At 37.1% G+C, this 20,753-nt stretch overlaps 1 protein-coding gene and 1 long non-coding RNA gene across 2 annotated transcripts in view; one reads left to right on the top strand and one right to left on the bottom strand.

Moving 5' to 3' along the window:
* Positions 1–20,753, top strand: part of RAB3C (RAB3C, member RAS oncogene family) — a 128,331-nt gene that overhangs the window by 66,294 nt on the left and 41,284 nt on the right. The gene's annotated exons all lie outside the window — the stretch shown is intronic.
* LOC128074546 (uncharacterized) lies at positions 5,708–16,928 on the bottom strand. Its single transcript, XR_008203230.1, has 5 exons — positions 16,851–16,928; positions 12,283–12,351; positions 11,455–11,641; positions 9,138–10,142; positions 5,708–8,138 (listed from the first exon to the last, which is right to left on the bottom strand). It is a non-coding gene; the product is annotated as an uncharacterized LOC128074546 (long non-coding RNA).

The raw sequence follows: 20,753 nt of genomic DNA, 5'->3' as shown, positions 1-20,753 counted from the left end.
GGTAGGGGTGTTTTTGCATAGTACACTCACTTTGGGTCATTACTCTGGCAATGAAAAGGTTGTCCCAACTCAAAGTGTTTGTCTGTCAGTATCTGCCATTGTCTGGTGACTGCTGAAAGCATTGCCATAGAGGGCTCCCTTGTAGGTGAATTCAAAATTTGAGAATACTGCACTGCTAAAGTCTCACATCAAGGAATGCATTCTTAGGTGACCCACGTGGCTGAAGGAGACTAAAAGCTTTGTATGGATGATTTTTTTGTCTCTTTTGGAAAGATGTACAATTACATCTCTCTAGAAGTTCAGAGAGTCTTCCATGAAAGATGATTCCCCTTCCTCTTTTTCTCTTGTGTGTTGTGTGGTTTATTTTTTGTTGGCTTTTTTTTCCACCTCCCTCTGGTGCAACTTAAATAGCTTACTGTCTTCAGTATGCTCAAGTTCAGCATCTTCAGGAATGTATCAGCTGGCAGACTGTGTATATTGTGCTTACTTTATGAAGGAGACACAGGCTTAGCATACAGCATGAAATTTCTAAGAATTTTTAAGATTTAAGAATTCTGTTCTGCTGTGTTTATTACATATTTCCATAGGAACTTGTAGCTGAACTTAGTGCTAACCAACTTGCCTGAAGTAACATGAAAATGTAAAAATGTAGTGAATTTCAAGTAAAAGCCAACAGAATAAAATACTAATCATGTGTTATTCATCTGTGCCCATAATACATGAAGATGTTATTGGGAGTGGGGTCTGGGCAAAGACAATAGAATAGAAATTAGGTAAGAATAGAAGAATTAGGTAAGAGCAGAGTAGATCCTAAGCTGTGAAATGTTAGAGTTAAGCCATTACCAGAAATTGTGATGTTTTTTTTCCTGAAGGATACCTGGTTTAGGATTGATTGCTCATGGTACCATCTGAGATATCTTCAGAGCAGAGCTTTAAAGAACAACTGTGCTACTATCAACACAGTCTGATATTCAGAATTATGGCTTAAAAATATGAACATTCAATTTCATCATCTCATTAGGCAACTGAATGTACTGGATATGCCACTAATGGTTGTTGTTCTGGACAGCACTGTGGAAAAAAAGCCCAGTTCATTCAAATAGTGCTTTTACTTTCATCATCCTGAATGAACTACAAGCTACCAGGTATAGCTACAGTGCACTAGAATTATTATTTTTTCTGTGTTCTATCACACGTCCCTCTTGTAATAAGAGATATGAAGTCATTTTTTGAATTGTCTTTAGGAGAAAAAATAAAATTGGAAAATACATTAGCATGTTAATGGACAAATGTAAAAAGCCTCAAAGCAAATTAGGCCCATTAAATTAATGTCTGCTATGTGCACTTCTGAAGGGCATATGTTCTTTTTGCTGTCACCTCCCAACTTGCAGCCTAATAATCATGCGCAGGGCATGCTTGATCTACAGACAAGCTATTTTTCTTCTACCTCTCAATATTGAATTTAGTTCTATGAGTTAAGAAAAATCCATTATTCTGTGTACTGGGGAGGAAACCTTGAAAGTACTTCCAGGCAGTGTTAAAGTCCTTCCTTGTCTGCCACACTTACCCAACAGCACCATTTGTGTGGTCCTGTTGTGCAGAGCACTGACACGGGCTGCATGTGCCACTTCCCTTGTGTGTCCCTGGAGCTCTGTCCCACGGGGCTACATCCAGCATGAGCTGCAACATGTCCACAGTGATCCGTGTGCAGCACTGAGTCTGCCGTGCAGCTACAAGCCTACTTCTTACAGCAGCCAGCTGGAGAAGTGTTCTGAACACTACTCTCTGGTAGCACATATATTAACTTGGGTTTGGGTGAAGAGATATTAGTAGATTCCCTGCTTATTTGAAGTTGTCTTCAGCCAAGTGCATAGTCACTCCCATTTAAAATAAAAGAATGAGACACTGATGTTGCATAAATAATATCACGTGAAAAGAAGAGGATGAAATTTAAGGATGAATATTTCAGAATAATCAATTTAGTGTATTTTTTCACTTGTCTTCTTTCTGCATAATGAATGGGCATTAAGAGGAGTCATATTCTTTACATATGTAAATACAGGAAACAGAAAAACATGGAATTTCAACTTGATGATCACTCTTGGGAGTGGACTCTATTACGCACAAGACAACACTAAAATTCTTTGTTCTTAATAAACTAAATATCGTACTTTTTTTGCTTCTAACTTTTTATTTCTGAAAGAAGAATTAAGACGAGTGGAAAATTAGCTACTTAAATAGGCTTTTCTTCCCACTAATAGTAGTATCTAAAAATTTATAAAAAAAAATGTAATTGCTGGTGGGTTAAATGTACATTAAAATGTTTAAACAATATTCTGTATTCCAAGTCTGTTTGCTCAACAGTTTTCCATGCATTGTTTGGTACTGAATTCCTGATGTCATACATTGCATATGGAAAACTTAGTTCCGTGAAAAGATGTCATTTTTTCTTCAAGAGCTTGTCATTAAACATAATTTGGATCACATATGCTAAGCTAGTGATAGCTTAAACCACCTACACGCTTTCCAGTTTGTCAGACCCACTCCAAAGTCTGCCGTCGTCTATCTTCCAGTACATGAGAAAAAAGAGCTACACTACATTAAAGTAAAGGATTTGAGTAACAGCATATACAGAGACTGCTTCTTCCAAAAGTGAAAGGAATCCATGATGAGAATGTTGCAAATTGATTGTTTCCCATTTTTAATTTCAGTTTTCTACAGTTTTCAGCAAATCATCCTTAACATTTACAGTGGGCCAACAAACAGTGTGTAATATAAAAAATCTTTATCTGTTAAGTTGAAAAAAAGGAATATGTTATTTTCTCTTGTCTTTGGTATTTCCAAATGCAAGATTTTAGGTTGCCTGGAAAACAGCTCTCGGTGATGAAAAAGTACTTCTTTCTGATAACATATATGATAGTAGTCTTAAGCATTATGGTAGCCTGGACGACATTGCTTTGATGAAGATAACTTTCATTTTCTTTCAGCTAAATCCTGAAACTAAAATATGCATATTATGTATGGAAATGTATGCAAAATCTGTGTCTTACTGTTTTTGTTTTGAAAATAGTAAACCTTTGATTTAAAAGTTCAAACCTCATCAGAAAGTGTTTTCAATAGATGTACTGTCAAAAAAAAAAGAAAGAAAGAAAAAGAAGTTGTCTCATGCATTGTAGCAATTAATCGGAAAAGACTGCTATTAAGTTTTATGACATTTTTCATTATTTTCTATCTTTGTGTTCTTCAACCAAAGAGAAAAAATACTTATGGGACTGATATTATTCATATTTGCTTCTCGGTCCTATGGGCCTCTCCATTCACTCATTTTGCCAAGGGACAAAGAGCTTCTGCAGAAGTTCCTGCACCCACATGAACCTACTTCAGTATGTATGTGCCATCTTCTTGTTATAAATCTGCTACCAAGAATCAGTGTTTGTGCTTATCTCCACTAAACTGTATCAAGCTGTATTAATGCAGAAAGCACAGCATCTAATCAGAAAAGAGAGCAAATATTGTCTGGACAGAATTTACTCAGATTGCTCCATGTCTTTCTTCTCCTTCATGAATGTGTGGTAGCAGTCATTCACTCCAATCCTGCTAGTTTACTGATGGCTGAGTAGAGCTCCTCTTTGGAGCTAATCTTACTGGTACGCTTCAGGAATTCACCAGCAGAATGAAGTCACCTTTGACTTCCGTTGGACCTAACAGACTGTGTGAGGACTTTAAATGTTTGTCTGTTAGTTTTTTTCATTCCTGTTTCATATGGCAGTTGATTAGGCCTGCCATTGGTCATAACTAGACTCATCTAACTGCAGGGAAGCAGGACAGAGGGCAGGATTGTGGACTGCAGCCTGTCTGTGAGCACTAGTTGCAAACTGACAGCTGTTCCATCACTGCAGTAGTGCCTCTGCAGCTTGCACCCCTACAAATCAGGGCTGAAGTATGAGGGATGTATTTAGCCTCTTTTTAGAACTGGGTAGCAGTAAGAATATCCTGACTGCTCCTTTCCTACGCCATATTCTTTCACTCAGAAAAAAAACATGGAAGTCCTGATGAGTTTGAAACACTAGAATTTTTTAGTTGAGAAAACGTGACAGATCATGCATAGTTACTATCCACATTTGGTGAGAAGAGAGTCGCCTTAACAAACTTCAGTTTTAATTTTCAAAAGCACATAGAATGTGCCAGAATTACCCTGTAGTTTTTGGGTTCCTGCCCATTGTTCTTTATGAATGCACAGCAAGAAGCAGAACATACCTGCTTTGTAGCTGGCTATTTCCCAGCTGGTAAGTGAACTGAGCATCAATAATTAATAACAATAGTGCAGATGTGGCAGTCTGAAAATAAACTTGCTTTGTTGGACCAGAAATGTCACAGTGGACTTTCACTGTGTGATTGATGAGATAATACAGATGCTCAGCTATTCAGATATTAAACAGAGGAATTGTCTCCTGTTCCAGATCCTTCTTCTCTTCAGATATGGCACTAGGGGTTACACTGGCGTAGGTGGAAGCAAATTAGATCAGATTAACATCTAAATACTGCAGTGCTTAACCAATATTCATTATTTAAACCATGCTATAATACTCTTAATGAAAGATACCATTTTTCATTAAGATGGTCATTTGTTGATTGGTCATTTGTTTTCCTGGACTAGATGATACACTTCAATTTTTCAAAAAGTGGAAAATGCCAGTATTGAACTGCCAGAATTTTTTAGGAAAATAAACTTTGGTGTGATAATACAACTATATGCTGAAGGGAGCGTATGAAATGCTGATTCCAGTGATCAGAATATTCTTTAATTTACAAAGAGTCACAGCCAGCAGCAAATTAAACAAAAACTGGTATGTTATCATCAACATGCAATATTTTATATTGCTAGTAGTAAATGTCATATAATTTTGTGGCAGTGTTAGCTTTTATTGGCTGAACAGTAACTAATACATTCTTTTTCTCTTCCTCAAGTCTAGTAGGTTGACAATGTTACACTGCTGCTCAGCACTCCCAAATGAAAGCTTTGCTGTCAGCCAACAACGTATGAGTCGTATCACTGACTCAGTAATATCCTAAAACTGTTCCCATTCTCAGCTCAAGTTGCAGAACATTTACTTTTCTCTGTACCCAAGTAGTCTAAATTGGTTATTTGTAGCACTGGAGAAATATTGGGGCGCTGCACCAAACTCAAACCTTGTGATACACTGAAGAAGCCTCTCCTGTTACAGATTTCAGATTTGCAGTTAGCTGCTATGGATTGGGATAATGGCAATAGCACCAAATGCTGGTTTCATCCATGCAATCTGAAGGCTGTTTAAAAGGCCAACAGAAACAACAAGGTATATGCCAGTAGCATATATGCCATATATGCCTTTGAGGGTATTGCAAGGGAAGTTTATCAGAGCGCTGTCTCCCTTATTAGCTCCTTCACCTCTGCTACCCCCTGAGTTGCTTCCTTGCTCCTGCTAGCTTGTCTGTTTTTGATTCCACTTTCATCTTTGCCTAATTTCAGTACAACTTGTCAGTTATTCACAGTTTCAAAAGAATGATAGCTATGTGTGACATGGGCTATGTATGAGCAAGTATAAGAAGTTTCACTAGAATTCAGCCCATGAATAAAGAAAGTGAACTGCCATCAGTGTTGTTATGTCAAGATTCAAACTGCAAAGGAATAGCAGTTTGAAAAAAAAAATCCAATAGCAGGTTTTTTTTGTTTTTTTGTTTTGTTTTGTTTTGTTTTTAATTATAACTTCATGCTATTTAGGTCTGGTCTGCAAAGAAAACAATCTTTAGAGTATCTATCATCAGAATATTGCAAGACTGCAAATTAAACAAAGGCATTCATAATGAATGCTTAATAATAAATGTTTCCAATTTAAAAAAAAAAAAAAAGTGTAGTTTCATCAGTTTTGTTCTTTGTTTGAGCCACTGCCAAGTTCACACAAAGAATATAAAGAACACGAACAATATGAAATATAACTTTTGGAAATTTCAGCTTCAAGGAAGACATGAATGGTGACTTAAAACAGGCCATAAAGCTATTATGGTGATAGATTCCAGCTGGCAGCCAGAGCAAATTACAGTATACTTGAAGAACTGTATATTTCAACTTCTATGGAAGCTTAGAACACAGATATATTCTGGATAGGCTGGATGTCTGTTGCAAATCTATAAAAGCTTCACAACCTACCTCTGTTTGATGATTGTAAAATAAAATAAATTCAAAGCCAGAGTCTCAAAGCAGAGTTTCCATTAGAAAATCTGTGTGTTTTTTTTTCATATGCATGTATCTAGGTTTATAAAGGCAAATTTATAGCAAAATAAGGAAAAGGAAGAAAGAAAACGTTGTAATATGAATTCTACTTCTACCCAATGCTCACTCTTCTTTCTCACAGTGTGAGAGACATTAGTATTTCTCTTTCTGGAGGATAAGCAAGACAGAAAAGCCTATCTTGTACTGGAGAAAGGTTCTGTGTCTTTAGTAGGCTTTGTGTTTTAGTAAGCTTTACAGGAAAATATATTTCTACAGAGTGTAATTTCTCTAGGCACTGTATAGTACCCATGTAGAACTAGCAGTGAAAACAGTGAGCCTAGGAGGTCACAACCTGCTTAGAGAAGTCCCCAGGGGAACCAGCAGAGAGAAAGCAGAGAGAAAGCAGAGGCTGCAGTCAGCGTACAAACACAGAAATCCTCCTCTGTTCTGGCTGATGAAGAAGGGAGGACCATCTGAGTGGCTGAATATGTTGTGGATGCCTTTGCTTTATAGTGCAGTGATGCACAAAGTTTCAAGCTGACTGAGACACGCCATCAGGACTTGAATATCACCGTTTCCAATTCTTAGTTAATTTTCTCCTGCTGAACTAAGATATCACTGTGCAGTGCTTAGCTTATGCAGTGTAGACTTTAAACACCAGTTATTCCTGCAAAATAATTGTAGTTCTCCCTAGGATAGAGGGGCAAAGCCCAGCAAACATTGCCTAAGCACTTCAGGGGTGTTCCTTGTAAGCTCTGGGCAGAAGGGGTCAGCAGGTTGGTCACCATGTGAAAGGTATTTCATTTGCACATTACTGCCTTAGCAGGAGACTATGAACTATGGTTCCCATGGAGTTCTGGAGAGGCAATCAGAAGGCCTGCACAGAACTCCTGGGAGCACCAAGGAAAATGTACAAAGGTATGTCAGGACAGGTCTAGCTACTTGGAAGAACAGGAACCTCCCTCCATCCTTTCCTACTTTTTTTGCTGCCGTTGGAACTAAGACTTAGTTCACACATGAAATCAAGAGAAGAGCAGTAACTGCCTGGTGTTCGCAGCAGGGAAGCCTTTCGTATCCTCCACTCCCCTTTACTTGCAGCAGCCATCCTCTGCCATGAGTTTACATAAGAGCAGGATACTACAAGTGGAAGAATAAATCAGTGTATTTTATCTTGAATTATCTCCTGTCACATGCACTATAAGTCTCTACTTAAAGTGCTTTGTTCACAGCAAGCAAAAAGGTGTTCCATCAATTAAAAGACAATTTATACGGAATGTCTGCCTTGGAAAGCCATTTTTTTCTTTTTTCAGGCCTACTCTCTTGACAGAGACAAATCTGCATGATATCACCAGTTTTTCCATACCTAAATTTTAAACTATGCCTTTCAGATGTACTCTAAATAGTACAACCAGTATCTGCCTTGTGACGTGTTTTTTTTTGCTCTTGTACCTGGAAGGCAAAACTCTTTAGGAAACCCATATTAATTGAACTGAAATTTGCTCTCTGATTGATAGATACTAGCAGAGGCAAACCGAACTAAAGGAAGGGGGAAAAAAAAGGAAAAAAAAGAAAAAAGAAACAAATAAATTTGATTCCAGATCTAGTCTGAAGAAAGAATGGGACTCCCTAGCACTTTCTATTGCCAGTCAGTGAGAGGAGACTGCATATTACAGCTCCTTTATTAAAAACAATGAGATAATACAATTGAGCATGATGGCCTCTGGGAGAAAAGAAGAGAACAAAATATAAGCCAGTCTGAAAGGATGGTGATGCAAACCTTCCTTTGATGCAATATTTAGTATCAGACCTTTCACTTTTGGCTGCTGGCTGAGAACCAGTATACACTTCATTAAGCCCCAGTGAAAAGTTACCAATAAACAACTTGCACCTGCAATTAAAAAACAAAATGAAGCATAAATTAAAATTGCGTGTGTGTAAGCTGTGGGAAAGTTGAGAGAAATAATAAATACCTCTTTTGAGTTGTATTTTTAGAGGCACAAATTGAAATTGGCCATCTCTTAGAGTCTCTCCTTATTTACTACAGTCTTTGTAATGTACTTTTTTTTCCATTTGCTCAATGGAAAATTCATAGCAATTGAATTTATTTTTCTGAGCAGATTTAAAGACAGTTCCTTCATAGATTAAAAAAAAATAAAATCAATATTGTACCTGGTCTTAAATACAAGTGATTTTTCATTTCTTATAGTCATCACAAGGTTTTGTTGTCAATATGTGTATTTATGTGAATAGATTACATAAAACTCACAAACAACCAAGAATGATCATCAAATGTTGCCACCAGCTAAAAATTCATACAACAGCTATTAATAAAGATTTATATGCTGGAAAAATCATGGATATTTAAAATGTCTTTTCAGTCTCCATGGAGACTCATCACTGCGTAAGTTACTGCACTCAAAGCTTAGATATATAAATAAAAACATAGGTACTACAGCTTCAGGGGAAGTCTGCATTTATCTGGGGCTTTCAAGTGCTTTCTGTACTATCAATCACAATGAAACAGTCTTTTAGATACAAGTATTTCTTAAAAAACAAAAGCTAATCTTTTCTTTACATTTAAACAAAGGTTTTCAAATCTGAATAGTTTTTAGATGTCTTTATTTTTTGCCATCCCACAGGAGAGGACTCGTGTTGCAGGCTCTATATAGGTACATCAAAACTGTAAGCCTTGAGCTAAACATTAATTTATTTTCCTTCCAATTCTACACTTAACTATTTCTCTCTTTCTCAGTAAAGTCATACTAGGAAAACCCAGTCAGAACTGACTGTGCTAAGAAGAGATGTCCTGACAGCAGAATATGAAATGTCCTAGGAGACAGAAGGAAACCGTGAGAGGGTTACAATAATGAAGCTCTCTTAAACTTACTGAAAGAACTGTCCCACACAGCAAGCAGGGAGGGCATATGTACATAGCAAATGATGTGAGATCCCATCTCCTTTCTGGACAGGATGGCAAAATCCTGAATAGACAGAAAGGAAGCTTTTAAAAGAGGGAACAAATAAAACAATGTGTCCTCCAAGTTTAATTCAGCCCAGGAGAAGCAAAGGTATTTCTCAAGAGTGATAGCTATGTTGGAAAGTAGATATGCTTCTAGGAGGAAAAGACTGGAAGGTGATGAGATGTCCTTTGGTGCTTTCCCTAGACTAGAAACTACAGTAGGTGCAGGGCATCAGGTCTTGCTGAGAGGCAAAGTCCTCACAGAGGGATTTGCAGGGCTGTAGGGGATATCAGAAGGACCTGAAGAAGCCAGAAAATTCCCACATTGGAGGCGGTGAGTGAGTATCTGCAGCCTGAGCACCAGTTCTTAGACTGCGAGTGGAATAGTGCAGGAGGGCTGACAGACCAAAACTACCTGGAAACTGCTGCTGGAAGCTTGTCTTTATCTGTTATTATTGCTATTGATCCTGACTCATACATCCCTTCATACTGATTTATCTCCTTTGTTTCTAGTGAAGCTCTTTAAAATCATTTCTCACTACTCTGTGGCTGAGCTATCTTCCATACCCTATTCCATGCCTATTGACATCTTCATTTTCACTGTGGTCTTCTTGAGCATCTTGAGACTGCTCTTTCAAAAATTTCATTTATGTGGTGGAAGGTTTCAAGGAAGGTGATGAAACTGGAAGGGAGCAAAGGCTTTTACTGGGAAGAGAAAGGCTGCTGTAGTCTCAGTATGCTACATAAAGCTTAAGGATGTTTGAAAAATAAATTTCAACAATTCTTGGAGAGGTTCTGTTTTCACAAAGGAGAATTCACTCTTGGACACATATTGATCAAAAGTCTATCATACAATTATCTTCCATTTCAGTCTGCTTTTATATATTCAGCTGCTGAAGTTGACTTTTCTGACAGCAGAAGTTATCTTGAGAACTGTACAGCAAAAGACACAAAAGACAAAACGAAGGTTTCAATATTGTTCTGGTATATTCATAATATAAAACTGAAGCTAATGACAGCCCTTTCTCCACAAAGTCATTTCCTGAGCATTAAAGAAAGAGTACATTTTCGAAGCACAGTCGGCTTAAAACAGCAGAAAACTGTGCTACCCAGGAAGGAGCACTGAGATGACTTGACTTGAAAATGTGCAGGTATCCCTGCTTGTCATAAAAACACAGGCATCCCTTCTACCTGAATTTGGGTGGTAACCTGTGTTCTTTCCTAAAGGAATAAGTCCAAATAATAGAGTTAATCCCATGAGTTATAGAAAAGTGATGAGAATAAAGTTTTGTGTTAAATTATTGGGTAGCTTAAGACAGTTCATATTCCCATGAGGTGTATGAAGGAAGGCAGCCAGACACTTTCTCCCATTCTTCTACATTTTATTTTCATATATAGAGAAAGCATTTGAGTTTGCTTTTATACCTTCTAGGTTATAGCAGCCTCACATGCAGCCATCTTATTCCACAGATGTGGACAGACCTTGCTACCTATGCCCACACCAAGGCAATCAGGCTGAGGAGGAACTAGGGGAGCATTTTGAAGTGTAAAGCTGTACTGCATGTGCATGTCGAATTTAAATATTACTGTAGAATCTTGAATATTGCACTGCTGCTAGTTACAGCTTATTAAATGCAAATCTAATATTCTAAAATTCTAAAATTCTAATAAATCTTCTGAATTTGATGCTGTTTGCCTTGCTGTTTTCATAGTGGAATATAGCCAGCATAGTTGAGATCATTTAGGACACCCAGTCCTTTTCTGCTTTATTGTCTCCTGTTGTATATTCCATGTTTATTTTCAGATTTAAAAAAATTGCAGATTTTTTAAGCAGGTTAGCTTGATCCTAGCCCATACAAATTTTGTGTTGAATGCAAAGTGAAGTCGAAAACTTTTCTGACTTCAGGAAAACCAACTTTTCACTTTCCATGTCTCTTTAACTGTGCTAACTAGGATATGAAACGATGTTGAAAAAAAGAAAAAAAGAAAATACTTTCCAGATTTCATTTTCTTTAAAAAAGACATCGACACTGACATTAACAATGACAATAAAAATGAAATTTTTCATACTGCAAAACCTGTGGAGGGAAATTATGATATAGGCTTATTCTTATTTAGCAGAATACTTGAATCATTAGTTCTGTGATGTATGTTCACATCCAATTCCTGTATTTTCTATGCTTTTTCACTGTGTTAGAGGGAATGTCTTGTACTGCAGTCAGCATTCTCCTAGACTTGAACTGACCTGAAAACAAGATCTTCATTTAGACCTTGAAAAAAAGGATCTTCTCCTGGTAGTAGAAGCATCAGGAAATGAATGGCATCGTGAAGCAACTATTCCAGTATTTAAATATCTTCATTTTTATTAGAGATCTTTAATATGATTAATTGTAACTCAAGGAAACATAGCTTCTTTTTTTACATGTTGAGATCTGTAAACACACACACACACAAAAGAAAGAAACAAGCAAACAAAAAGAAAACCACTGATATATTTCACATGAGACTCTTGGAGTGGAATATTCTCATAATTTCAAGTGTTTGGATTTCCTCTTAAGCATTTCTAAGGCAATGATTCACAACAGTTTTTATTAACTTCATTTTTACTGTATTGCTTTTTGAATGTATTTATTTTTTTTTATCCTGAAAAAACTGTGGTACTTTCCTAGGTATATTTAATTGAAAACTATCATTTTGTTTCATTGGTTGCTCTTCTTTTTGATGTTTTTCTCCTCTATTTTTAAGCCATGTCTAACATTGTACATGTACAAGAACTTGCCACAGAGCTGAACACCTTCATGGTATTAAAAATCAAGTTTAAAATGTTTTTTGCTTTCTCATTAGCAGATATAGCTAAGATCCATCATACAGAAATCACCAAGTCTTTCCTGATTAGGTACCTGAGAAGTAAAAATGCTTGAAATATTGCTTGTTTAATATTCAGGAATTAATTAGCATGTACAGCATTCCTTTTGATTAGCATTTTAAATTCTCCATTCATTAAAAAGCAACAACAAAAACTGAGGAAGCTAAGGGAGAAGGAAGAGAGCATCTGAAAAGAATATATACGTACCTTATTTTGTGGAGTATGTGGTTTACTTTTGAACCATACCAATGAAGCTGGGAATGTCTTTCAGTTTTGCTTAGTTTTTTGACATTGGGGAAAGAAGCAAAAGAAAGAAAATGAAGTGGAATCTTTTTTCGTAAATCAGTTAGCTAACTATTTTGTTCTATTTTTCTTATTTTTTTTCTTGGTATTTAAGTCAGGACATTTGGAGTTATAGATTATTTCTTTGAGCTTTGAATTTTTGGGAGATGAAGATATAATGAGGTAGAAAATATAACTGTAAACAAAGGTCCAAATTAAAAAATTAAATGAGAAAAAAGACTGAATAATGAGATTTCATGCTCAAGGAGGATAGGTAAGACTGGTAAGAATTATTTATTTTCCTTTTTTTTTTTTTTTTTTTTTTTTTTTGAGGGAGGAGAACAGAGATTTTATTGGGCAACCATTACGTATACCCATTTCAGCCTTTTTCCACTGGGAGAAATTCTCTGCGCTGATGGCTGACAAACAGTGCACATTTTGTGCTAGCTCACCATGACTCAGAAAAGCAGGTTTGCTCAGCCTCCAGTCCAGGACCACTTGAAAGCCAGAGCAAGCTACTGTCTTTATAAACCACAGGATCCCCTCTGCGCAGCCAACCACAAGCCAGGACTGAGCAGGCTTTCTGGAGCATCTGTGTCCTTGATGTTGTCAGTAGAACTTTAGATCTCTGCAGAACAGGGTTCAAGAATATAACCTTATCAAGCTTAAAAAAAAATCTAGACATATTCTAAGCTCAAGTGTCCTATTCACAGTAAAAATATGTCAGAATGTATGCCTTCTTACATGTACAAAACAGAGCAGATGAAAAATGAAAATAAAATATATGAGCTTCTTTATTGCTTTCTGAATTCATTGCAGTTGCTAATTCGTAGTGTTTTTTTTTTTAAACACAGTCTTCTGGAATCATGTACCTGTAACTTTGTGAATAGGTGGTAAATACAGTATAAACCAGAAACATAACCATCGAAAAGTGTTAAGCAAAGCATGTCCAGCACATGTTGCCTTAGGTACATTAAAAAAGAATGTTTTCGTATTAAAGTAACTAAAAAGAAAATCAGAGAATGTGTTGCTTTTCTTGGTAATTGAAAGGACATTACTGCTTTGTTCTTTGAATACATTAAGACTCAAAACTAGGTAATTTTTAGATCAGCATTAACTATGTGCAAGTATTTTGCCTGCACCTCACACAAACAGTATATTAGAACGTGTTATTGTTTTCTTCAAGTGTGAATGACTGTTAAAGCAGTTTTTGAAAGATATACAAAGTAGAATGCTGTTTTTCAAAGAGTCAAGAAATGAATAAAGAGTTTCAGCTTTTAAACTGCAGTGACAATGAATGAACAGCCTGTCCAGTATATGTTTTTCTGCATACGTTTCAACCTTTTATTGTTGTTGATCTTTACTGAGCTGCGACTAAAAAGAAAAAAACTGCTATGGAAGAATGCAGTCACAGGCATGAATGTGCTAACTTACAAAACATTTATAACAAGTAAAATTGCTGTCTGTGTCCTAAGAAGGAAGGTGTTAATCTTCAACTAGACAAAGTTAATTTGAATAATGGAAAGATATGAGAATGATGTCTGTAAATTATATTACTGATACTCGTATGCCATTATAAGATATAACAGGAAAAGCAGACAATGAAATTCTAGGAGCATTATGAACTGCAAGGAGAGAATAGCCTGATTGTTGACAGTTGGTCAATATGAATGATTTTTGTGATGGATTGTACACCTTATTGTAAGAATACCTATAATTATCTAGTCTGAACACAGCATACACTGAAGAAGGACCTAGAAATAAATGCTCTAATAATCATTTTCAGCCTTATCTGATCTGCCATGTCCAGCATTTAAAGACAAGCAATAGGTTCCTGTCTGTAACTAGGCATTATATCCTATCTGACCTGCAGTCGGCAACATCACTGGGATGGGCAAGTCCTATTTCTGTGGCCAAACTAAAAAAAAATGTTTCAATCAATCCAAGAGTCATCTCTTTGTTTAAAGAATAATTTTGCCCAAGTAAGAGTTGGGGAGAAAAGTCGGTGTAAAAAAAATACCTGTTTTTTTCTTGAAACTGGTGAGAGAAGAGCTGAATTGACTTTTTAGTGAAAGAGTCTGTGTGGCTTGCTAAAGAATTCAGATTGTTTTGTTACTAACTGCACTTTCATAATGGAAATAAAGAGAAGGAATTAGGCAATCTTCCTATACTCACGATTTCCGTGGTGGGGATCCTTTTTCTTATATACAGTGGGTAGTGTGTAGAGCCCATGCAACATGTAGCAGCTGGCTTTACATCCCCTTTCTACGTGAGAGTCATTGAGTCTATGTAGCTTACTATGTCACTGCTTCGCAGTGGTGTGTTCTGTCATATTGAGGCATATTCCACAGGACATTTGCATACTCTTTGGAAAATTTGATGTGATTCTTAATAAGATGCATTCCATATGTAATTTTGTGTTAGGAGAATGAATGAATGGAACTTGTACCCTGGTGTCTCTGTGAGTCTTCTTTGTTGTTATAAATTCAGAATGGAAAAAGGTATTTATAATGAAAGTTGTTAAGCAACCTGCCATGCCAATAAATATTTCAGGCTTATTTTAGGCATGTCTGACTTACACTGCCTGTCATCATAGGGAGGATATGCAAAGATATTTGCCACATTACTTTAAATGCCACAAGTAAGACTGTGGTTAGTCATTTTCTCTGAAGTGCATTCAGTGTTTGTTAACTCCAGAATAGTGGTAGTGGTGGAGATTTACCTACTGAGAGGGAAGGGAATCTCATTCCAAATTTTTACCACTAGTCCCTGAAAACCTAAGTTGTTTTCCAACCAGAATCTAAAACCTAAGCAGTCTCACAAGTCAGGTTCATTTCACAAATAAGTATTGAATTTGAAGTTAAGTCTCTTGTCACAGTCAACATAATCTTTAGTAAGTTGATGCTCAGAAGTATTTACACTGCTGAAGATGGTCCGTCTTGCTAAAGCTGTCAGTTTTAAAAGGCTCCATAAAGACAGAAGTCTATGAAATATGTCAGGCATTGCTACCTGACATAATGTAAAACAGGAAAATAGAAAATAACCTTTGAAGAGCATTATGTAGTTTAAAGAATGGCATGTGAACTTGTCTAGGATTCTAAGAAATATGAAACTTGAGTTCATTTAATTAAACCTCTTTTGATGTTTGGAATGTTTACAGGCCTTGATCCAGGACCATGAGGGACAATCTTCCTTTTCTATTTTTAAAAAACAAATGTAACATCGAAATCTCAAGAGAAAATATTTCAAAGAAAATGCTGAATATTTATGAGAAATTTTAAGATAAGTGAAATCTTTTCACTTGGAGTGCTGTGAACATAGAAACTTTTAATATATTTTCTCATAAGAAAGATTCCCTAGTGCAAGCAAATCCATCTGCTCTCTCCAGAAATTAATAAAAAATGGTAGGCTTCAGAAAGAAGGCTTTATATTGTGACCTTAAAAGTGAGTCTAAAAATCATACTACCAATTAAGCATGATGATGTGAACTACTGGTACACTACAAATATAACCCAATTTTATTTGCACAGTATAGTTTTTTACAATCCTCAATTATTTTCTTCTTTCACTAGATTCAGTTGAGTTTCAGATTATGGTTTTTTTGGCTTTCCTTTCTTTTTGCCCATTCCCCAACGTTGTCTTTCTGTGATGTCAAAGAACAGAGACCAAATGTCCCCAGAATGTGTTAGATCAGACGATGCTAGACAACTGAACCAGGCAACACTGATTGCTTCTGGGGTATGATGCTAGAATGTACTAGAATGTACCACTTAGACATCCAGATTTCCTAGGATTATCCCTAAATTAGCAATGCATGTTGCTCTATACCTGCTTCATGCATTATCCCTGCAATAATGATTCTTTCTGTTTTCATCTTCCTGTACCCTGAAGTTTAATAGTACATGATGAGAAAGATAGATTGATTTAGACACAGTTTTCTCTCTGTTGCTAATACACTGCATTAAAGGCCTTATCAGAACTGAGTGGCAATTGTAATAGGCTTCGTCCAAAAATGTTATGTAAAGTGTCAGTTCTTACAAAAACAAACAAATCTTTGGCCGTGAGGAAGAGAAAATAATGTTATATATCTAGTGGAAATTTATCTCAGGTTTGTACATTCTGTAACAGGACGTGGGATGGCTTATTTCCATAAACAGCAGCTTATTGATGTTTTTCAAGTAGTTATTGTGAAGAAAATAGCATGTAGGCCAAAATATTTTTGTGTTCACAAGTACTTTAAATGCATTCAATACAAATTCTTGTTAAGGTTTCTTTAATCAAATATTTGCAGATGATTGGTATTTCTGCATTATTGTTCTCAAGTATTTGTCTCACTTTATAAGCTTGTAAGTGAGGAGGAAACAAAGTAATGCCTTTAAGTGGTACACAAACCTTTTAAAATAAACTTTGCAAAAAAGTTGCACCTTACATCCATACAAAGCAGTTAGAAAGAGGTCAACAGTGAGCATCTTGTTTGAAGAAAACATTCAAACCTGTTTCCAGGGTAACCAGTGCCATTCTTTATAAATCTCTGCCATGCTTCCACCTGTTTTGTGAAGTTGAATGCTTTTTTTCATTTCCTGAGGTACAGTTTGAACTTTAACACACGCATGTAAACACACACACACCACATGCTGCTTTCTCTCCCCTGTAACAAAGGAGATAAAAAAGGTAAATAAAAGGTGGTTAATATTTAAACTGTTAATGCAGGTGTCTCAGTAGTGCCTTTTTAGGAGTATTCTAAGTGGTGCTGAGCAGCACTTGAACAAATTGCTCTTCCAGGAAAGACAGATTAATTTTGATGGATTCCTGGGTATCTGGACTTCAGACCACCATAGTTTCCTTTGTTCTCTGCTCTCTGCACTGGCTGAGTAGGGTACTGTGTTTTATGGAAGGTAATAAGGATGTGTGAGTAGAGGGAAATGATAGTCAATACTACTATTTAATTGCCATCTTCTCTGTTACATTAGATGGTTGCTCTGCAAGTCTGAAGTTAAAGGTAGAATAAATATTTTTAAAAGTTATCTTTGTGAGTTCCACACACCTACACACATTAAAATATTTATTGCAAATTGTTCAAAATACATTTTTTTTATTCCTTGAAAAGATTTTTTCTACAGAGACAGTGAGTCTTTAGAAGGATTGATTACAAAATGTATGGTAGGACAGCGCAGAAAATCACACAGTGGAGAGAGGCAATGAAGAAAGCCTTGAAATAAATATATTCTTTTATCTGAAATAAGCTTGGATATGATGCCTCATTAAGAATACTCTGAATGTTGGCGATATTTTATAGACCAATTAATTTAGTCCTTTATTTATTCAAATATTGACTAGAAACATAATTTAGAATTTCCTTAATAGCTCTCAGAGCAAAATAAAGGAGTTGCTGCATCTATTGCAATAGGTGATATACCAAATGTATAGGTCACCCTGGCAGAAGACTTAATAGTGACATAGGACACGATATATGATACTTCAGTAAAAATGCTGTAGATTTAGGTAGGTCTCTCTAAAAGTAATGCATTCTATTTATTTCCATGAAGCTGCAGTGGATAAAAGAGAACAATAACACTATTTGAAAGAGAAATTCTGTGATTCTGTGAAATCTCAGTTAAAAAACAATATTTTTAATGAAGTTACATCCAGTAGCATTTTCACCAGCAGTGAACAAGAGTGTGCATGCCATGCTCAAAAAAATCTTCAACAGCAGAGGTGACCCACAGTTGTTGTCCCTACTGCTGAAATGCAGCACCACCACCACAGTGTGCTCACATCCACTGCTTGGGCTCCAGAAATGCTCAGCAAGTGTTGGCGAATGTCAGCGGGTGCCATTTTTTCTGCATAGAAGAATTCAGATCCACACCTTTACCATATATGCACTTCCACCTCATTCAGACATAACAAAATGGAATGGAATATTGATTCAGCTTCCTCTGCCATACCACCAATATCCACTCTGACATGGTGGGCCAACATAAAAAATAGGAGGCATTACTTCCAGTGCAGCCCATGCAGTTCTCTACTAATCATGTAAGTCAATATTTTTAATAAAAGGAGTGCCTAATTACCTTGTTTAAGTCTTTTGTAAGCCATTCAGACTTTCTATGTATCTTTTGAAAAATTAATCCACTATCCAAAAAGTGGTCGTGTCAATTAAATAAATCATCTTAATAAAAGATGCTACTTCTGACAGACAGTGTCCCATATCTGAGAAAGAGGTAATTTACAGAATACATTTTTGTCAAGGTCTCTTCAACTATGTGTGAGTGGCTACAGCATTGTTCAAATGCTTTCAATTTAATTTGCAAAACCAAACCCATCTTAAACTTACGTTTGAGAAGGCATTATAAAAAGTATTCTGTTATCAGAAGATGAAAGCTACTTCAGTACTTGTGAACGTCAGTGCTCATGATTGCTTTGGATAGCTCTAGCAATGGCAGCTTTCAGCAGCATTTCCATCTGTAGCAGAAGATCTGCAGAGCCTCGGCACAGCTCACAGAGAAGCAGTGAAAGGAAATCATGTTTCTTTTATGAAAGTCATGAGTGAGAGTTTTTCTTCCTATCTTTTCTGGAAGATGTCATATAATAATAGGCATAAAACATGTCAGAGATCATTGCCATTGAAGATATCAGGAAATCAGAAGGCATTCTTTATCCATGGTTATATTTAGTTTTGAAGCATTTGTATTATAGCGTTTCTTAATTAAAGGATTTGATACAACAGTATCCTGTTTAGGTCTTTTCAAAAAAAAAAAGCCCTATCAATTGAGTTATTTAAAAAGTTATATATTTACCTAGATTATAGAGAAGTTGTTGAATATTTATTTCAATTTCAGTAAATTCTTACTGTAGAGGAGTTTAGGAACTTGTCAGTAAACATTTGTCTTGTTAATTGTCCTGTGCATTGCTGGATTTCTCTGCCTTTGATCTCTATTTTTAGTGTCTATATTCTATATCTCTATATATGTCTATATCTCTATTATGATATATATCTCTATATCTCTATTAGAGATATGTGTCTATATCTCTATTATTAGTGTCTATACACTAATGCATGCAGTATGGGAAATAAACAGGAAGAGTTGGAGATCTGCGTGCGGTCGCACGGCTATGATCTCATTGCGATCACGGAGACGTGGCGGGACAGCTTGCATGACTGGAATGTTGTAATGGAGGGCTATGTGCTTTTTAGGAAAGATCGGCTGGCGAGGCGGGGTGGTGGAGTTGCTCTTTATGTGAGAGAGCAGCTAGAATGTATTGAATTCCACCTGGGGGAGAGCGGTGTAGCAGTGGAGAGCTTGTGGGTGAGAATCAAGGGGCGGGCTGGTATGGCTGACACTGTTGTGGGAGTGTGCTACAGGCCCCCCAGTCAGGAGGAGGAGGTTGATGAGGCCTTCCACAAGCAATTGGAAGCAGCGTCACGATCCCAGGCACTGGTGCTTATGGGGGACTTCAATTATCCAGGTATTTGCTGGAAAAGCAATGTGGCCAGGCACGCGCGGTCCAGATGGTTCCTGCAATGTGTTGAAGACAACTTCCTGATGCAGGTGGTTGAGGAATCGACGTGGAGAGGGTACTGCTGGACCTTATTCTCACTAATAGAGAAGGGCTTGTCAGGGAAGTAAAGGTCAGGGGCAGCTTGGGTTGCAGTGACCACAAGATGGTGGAGTTCAAGATCCTGAGTGGAAGAAGTAAAGCAAAAAGTGGGATTGCTATCCTGGACTTCAGGAGAGCCAACTTTGGTCTCTTCCGGAACCTACTTGGAGCTGTCTCATGGGCTAGGGTGTTGGAAGGCAAGGGGGCCTGTGAGAGCTGGTCGGCATTTAAGCAGCTCTTCTTCCAAGCTCAGGATCGGTGCGTCCCTGTGAGGAAGAAATCGGGAAAGGGTGGCAGGAGACCTGTGTGGATGAGCAAGGAGCTCGTGTGCAAACTCAAAGGAAAGAAGAAGGCCCATGAAATGTGGAAAAAGGGTCTGACCACTTGGGAGGAATACAGGAATGTTGTCAGTGCCTGCAGGGATGCGACGAGGAAGGCTAAAGCCCACCTGGAATTAAATCTGGCAAGGGGATAAAGGATAATAAAAAAGGCTTTTTTAAGTATGTTAACAGTAAAAGGAAGACTAAGGAGAATGTGGCTCCCCTGCTAAGTGACGAGGGTGTTCTGGTAACATGGGATGCTGAGAAGGCAGAGATACTGAATGCCTTCTTTGCTTCTGTCTTCAGTGAAAAAAGCTCCCCCTTGGGAATCTGAGACCCTGGAGGTTAGTGAGAGGATCTGGGGAATGGAAGACCTCCCTTCTGTCAGGGAAGAGGTGGTCCGAGAGCACCTGGGCAACACCAATGTTCACAAATCCATGGGACCCGATGGGATGCATCCATGGGAGCTGAGGGAGC

The sequence above is a fragment of the Tympanuchus pallidicinctus genome, unplaced genomic scaffold (genome assembly GCF_026119805.1).
Source record: "Tympanuchus pallidicinctus isolate F22 unplaced genomic scaffold, pur_lepc_1.0 scaffold9, whole genome shotgun sequence".
Lineage (NCBI taxonomy): Eukaryota > Metazoa > Chordata > Aves > Galliformes > Phasianidae > Tympanuchus > Tympanuchus pallidicinctus.
The sequence above is the reverse complement of the archived record's forward strand: the minus strand, read 5'-3'. Positions and strand labels throughout refer to the sequence as shown.